We start from the raw sequence: 6,277 nt of genomic DNA, 5'->3' as shown, positions 1-6,277 counted from the left end.
CCAGTGCTTCCAGGTTATCACTAGTGACTTACTACGAGATGCAAATATAATTATAGGAGCGGTGAATAAAGGAGTTTAACCATGTCAGATATAAGAAAGTTATTCATTGAAGTCAATGGGTAATGTCTGTGTACTGTGGTAAATTTTTCGAGGCTAAACATGTAAATCATTGAATGATGTCCTAGTGGTTTCGAGGTTTAATTGTCACTACATGACCTGATGCACCTAGGTTTGGTTGTGAGTATGGTAGTGATAAGAAAAACTAGGTAGTGATAAAAAAACTAGGATGAGACAGCCTTCCATTGCTTTAAGGATTTCAATGCTTGTCTTACTTACGGCGGACTACAGTTCAGAGTTGTGAATAGAGGACAGTTGGCAAATGCATTCCCTGCAAGGACCTCGACATCTGATGGAAAACACGGAATACAATTAAAAGCTCAGAATAAACTGGAGAATTCGTACTTCGCAGGAAACCTTCCACTTCTATCCTGTACACACGAAAAAATACACTTGAAGAAAGTTAATTAAGATGCCCCTGCATCATTAGTTCACAACATACACAAAGGAAAAGCCAAAGTCCTGAAACTCAACACGGAGAACACCAACCCAGTCACACTTGACGTAGAAACTCTGGGAGATGTGGAATTTTCCACGTACATGGGAAGTTTCATAGATGGACCAGGAGGATGTAAATTAGAGTAACATTCTTACAATTGAACAACATATGGAACTCAAAACAACTTTCAACCGATACCGAATTGATAATCTTCAATATGAACGTCAAGACAATCCTGTTGTACGAAGCTGAGAAGTTAAGAACTACTACAGCCAAAATCAAAAGGATACAAGTATTTATAAAGAGTTGTCTAGGCAAGATACTCAATTTCCGTTGACTGGATATCATCAGCAACTGCCTACTGTGGAAAGGGACAAATGAGCTATCAAATAATGAAAAAATCACGAAAAGACGTTGGAAGTGAACAGGACATACATTACGGAAATCATCAAACTACATCACGAGGCGGTCCCAAGCTTGGAAACGAGAAGGAGGAGAGTCAAACAATATACTGCGTCGGGAAATGGAGTTATATAATATAGTATACCTTTGTGGGCCAAGGTAATTTCTCATCGGTTTTCGGGAGAACCAGACACCATCCAGACTTTCACGTTGCAACTCAAACAGTACAGCTCAATCCCGCCTCACAGGAGAGCTAGATATCGCTCAGGTTTATCTTGAGCAGTACAGCTCAGTCCTGTGACGTAACCACACAGGTACCAAGCACCCTGGTGATCCATTCGCACCATTCATTTACACATTCCCATCACATGTATAATTATTTCGATCAATGATCGCGTAAATCAATTATGCACAGCATGAACAGATCAAAGTTGACCTATTCCGATTACACGACAGTCAAACTCATTACTGTTAGCATTGGCGACATGACTTATAATGCTCCAATGACAATGGCCCTTGAGAACATTGAAAAGCAACCACCAGTAAGAATAAATTCGCTTAACCAGAAAACCAATTTTGCGCAAGAACAGCCAGCAAAACTTGCCAAAGTAATCCCGAACTATCCACAATGTCAATGGCGAACCTCCAGTCTCATATGTAACCTTCAGCTCAACATGGAAATATAGCTTATACTGCATGCAACACATATGTAGAGTAATAAACAAAATAGCCCAGTCTGAAGCATTAGGGCATAAAGAACGCTGAAAAACCATTGTCTCGTGTCGAAATACTATGAAATGGATGTATAGCAACTGGAAAGAACTGGAATGTATTACCCAGAACAGGGTAAGATGGACAGTACTGATGATTGGCCTATGCTTCTCCGCGAGGAGTAGCAGGGGTAAGTAACTTAGATCGATTCATGATTTCAATGAAACTCAAAAGTCTCCGCAACCCCATGGTGACCATAAAATATAAGATAGGTCGACTGAAATATTTTTTTAGGATTTTTTGATAGAGACTCTTTGGACTGTTTTCAACAGGTAAAATTGATCTTCTAGCTAAGTTTGTTTGCCGGCTTATTGAAGATGTTCATCATCAAAACTAAGAAACATGATCTTTGGAAATGACATATTTTGTTACAAAAATATGTTAAAACACCGAAACATTCTTACAGACTTAATCAATTTTCACATCATACAATGACCTAGTCAACTTTGTGTATAAATGGTAATTTGGAAACACGATATCTTTTCTTTACATTTAAACTGAACTGGATTGATTTAGTTTATAAGAAAGATAAGAGGAATTTTAAACTTTAAATCATCCATTTATGATCAATTTTCAGTAGATCTAGCTTTGATAAAATGCTTATTAACTGTTATGTAGCTTTCTGATTTGAATCTAATTTGGATGTACGTATATTACCTAGTCTAACTTCGTTTGTTGGATGGCGGTAATAAGAAACCAAATATGGGTTGCGATGGATGAATTTATTTCAAGCATTCTTTTGTCTAGATGGAGATTCAGAATCAAAAACGGGGGATCGAAGAGGAGAACGCAAGTAAGCATACTCAGTTTCACAAAGCGTGACCAGACAAGAATAATCTACAGATATATGATGAGTAGGGTAAGCAATATACACACATACTCTCTTATGAAAACAGTCAAGGTTAATAGGTGAATAGTTGACAAGGTCAAAACGTGACTCAAGAAGAATGAACAAACTGGTTTATCCGGAATCTAGAATAACTCATGTGGGTTTGACTTAAAACTAAACACTCCACCAGCTTATCTACAAATTTTGTAATGTAAACATTATGGAGCAGGATTCTGATTACTCCATAGATGGCCTTCAACATTACTAATTCTGAGATGCAGGTACATCCAGTCGACGAGTCCGAAATAGGACGAAACGCGCGTCAAACTGGATTCCACTGCCAGCCACTGTCCATCTTTGCCCATAAAACGATAGTTATTAAATCTCAAGTAAATTTACGATACAGAGAATATGAAAATACAATGATCCACTTGCCTAATAATACAGTGTAGAGTAAACAATAATAGTCCGTAAAACAGTCTCAATATTCGACCGACGATAAGAAATGGCATTGTAGATAAAATGACCAATAATCCTATACATAAGGCAATAAATGTTTGTATTGAATCCAACTTTGTTTAGTATATCTACAGGATTCTGTTTAATAACAACTATGGATTTAATTCATTTTTATATTGGTTGTTTCAATCTTCCCAATGACTTTAAGGACTACAGTTGGCCAGTCTCTTATTGGCATATATGCATCCTATGAGGATTACCTCGATGTTGCTTTGAGTCACAAAAATTATAAGCAAAGATGGATGGTGACTGGCAGTGTAATCCAGAACTTGTGTTATGTCCTATGTGAGACTTGTCAATCAGAAGTACCTGCAGAATTGATATTTATTCCGGAACTCGAACCCAGTACCATTTGCTTCAAACGCTATCACAATATAGACTTAGCTAGTGAATCCAGATAGCCACTAGTTTGTTCAGTGAGGGTGAAGTTTTGTAATCATTTATGTATTGATTGTTTGAATCTTTCCATTGATGAGTCTCAGGGTGAACATCAAATCTGTGATGCAGGTACATCCAGTTGATGAGTCCTAAATAGAACGAAATGCGAGCCTTGGATTCCACCACTAGTTACTATCCATCTTTGCTTATAAAGAATTTGTAAGTATATGATATTTTCCCCTCTTTACAAAGAATTTCTTGGAAAGTTTTTGTAATTTTTTCATATTTACTTATCTTGTATCTAACTAATTGAAATGACCTTCATATTGTTTTAATTAATTAAGTTGCTGATTTTAAATAAATAAGTAGTAAATAAATTTCATTCATTTAATTTCAATAATTCAATAAATAAAGATTTTTCTTCCCTGAATTTCTGTGAATTGAACTTTTAATTGTAAAAGTTATAAACCTTCTAGTTCATGGTGTAATGGATGTCAATTATTTAGTGCTGATTTCAGGTTTATACATCTTAACTTACTATGCTCGTGAATTAGAGCTATATCGAGACAATATGAACAGTATGCACATATGCCAATTAGAGGCTAACCAGTTGTAGTCCTAACAAATCAATGAGAAGATTCAACCAAACAATTCTGAGTGGACTGTTTCAATATTGTCAGTAGTTTATAAATTGTTTCAAGTAGAGTTGAATAGTGGTTAGAAATAGGATACAGAACGTATGTTTCATCCTATTTGGATGTACCTTTATCTCAATTTTGATATCTGTTAAGAGACTTAAACCTAATGCCTTTCTGTTTAAACTCTCGATGAGTTATCCACTTAGCTATTGAGTTCAGATAGTCACTGACTTGAGCCGTTATTTAACACTACTTAAAAATGCTTGTGACTTAATACAAATATCTAGTCAAATTGCTCAGAATATACATATGTCAAACAGAAACTAATCAATCACACACAGTCTTTAACGTTGATACCAAGAAAATTTAAACCATTACAAATCATTCCTTATTGTCAATGCACAAGCCAGTGACTATCCTAATTGTATAGCTAATTAGATAATAAGCTGGAAATTTGAAGAGGAAGGCAATGAGTTCAAGTATTTGAGCAAACATCTTCGCTGGAATAAAGATATATCCAGCAGATGGTCCCACGTATGGTGAATTTTGGATCCTGGATTCTACCATCAACTACTATTTGGCTTTTCTGTTGTTCTTTGTGAAGTTATTCTTCACTTTTCAGTTCAAAAAGGTTATTCAATACACTTGGATTATCATTATTTATACTGTTTTTTCTTTGGCAAGAGTGAAAGTCAGATCGATGAGTTTTTCATTCCTATATCACTCGATGGCTTTCATTATATAATGATTCAAATCCAGGAAACACAGAAGAGATGTTTCATCCTACGACGGGATACTTTATTGTTATTATCTTCGGGTCTACGATGGGTAGAATCCAGAACCCTCGGTAAGCCTATAATGTTTTGTATTAATGACTAAACGGGAAAGGTAACACCTAAAGTTCTAGTCGGAAACCCTAACCAATGAAGACATGAGTCTTAAACATTATCTTTGATTCGTAGTTAGTTAGTTGATAGTCTACCCCTCTTTCAATGATTACTTAACTAAAGTCAATTCATGGATTAAACCATAAAATTCTACAATCTCTCAAAGCCCACTACGCATTTAATTTGTTTAATGGTTGAATGAAATAGGTCAACCATAGCTCATCTAATTCCTAAGAAACAAAGAATTTCCATACAAATTCAACTTTGTTACTTGTAAATTTTGGTGTGTAATAAATTGATAAATTACTTGATCAAGTTTATATAAAATATAAGTGGTTGGTAGGTAAAATGAATTCTCTTGTCGATATTATTTGACAAGAAGACGAAACAAATCGATAGGATTCCATCTGTAATAAGAAGGACCTGACATACATATCATTGATCACCATATAGTGATCAATCAATTGTAAATATATCTCAGTTCTACAGGAGGTTAGTCTAGGCTCGAATAGCTCAGTGATAAGGTCTTTGAATGGGAAACTTGGTGATACGAGATCGAATCCGTCATGGAGCAGCAGTTCTCTGAAGATTACAGGTGCACCTTGCTGACGAGTGCCATTTAGCATGAAACCTAGGTCCAGAGTTTCCTATTCACTATCTCCAACCACCATCTGATCCCAACATTGTGCAGGCGATGTTGAGTCACCTAGACTGGTGGCCACATTGCAACTTGGTCGATAGGATTCAATGTGCACTAAGAAGGACCTGACATACGTTACATTGATCACCACACAGTGATCAACCAATTGTAAATACAAGTAATTATTTATAGTAATATTTTGCATTAGAAACAAAGATGGATGGTGGCTAGCAGTGGAATCTAACACCAGAGTTTCGTCGTATTTGGGGCTCGTCAGTTGGATTTACCTTCATTCCAGAGTTGGAATTCGAATAAATGTAATGACATTGAATAAATGAAAAATGATGTTCTCAATAAATATAACATATAGGAGAAAATTCTGGATCATTAGACATAGTAACAAGTTTTTGTACAGCTTAAAGAAGATAAAAGAAACTATCGGTCTGAAATCTCTCAAAATTATCAACTGTCTTTTAAAATCATAGTCTTATTTTTAATTGACGGATCTTTGCTCTTAATTACCATCAACTTATCCTCAGCGACTTTATTAAACAATTAATTTTTTGATCGAGATCATTAATCGATCAATGCTAGATCACCATAAAAAACCTGAAAGCACTGGATGGTCGTTTTGTCCTAGTATGAAACCTCTCAGCA

The sequence above is a fragment of the Schistosoma mansoni genome, chromosome 7 (assembly GCF_000237925.1).
Source record: "Schistosoma mansoni strain Puerto Rico chromosome 7, complete genome".
Classification (NCBI taxonomy): domain Eukaryota; kingdom Metazoa; phylum Platyhelminthes; class Trematoda; order Strigeidida; family Schistosomatidae; genus Schistosoma; species Schistosoma mansoni.
The sequence above is the reverse complement of the archived record's forward strand: the minus strand, read 5'-3'. Positions refer to the sequence as shown.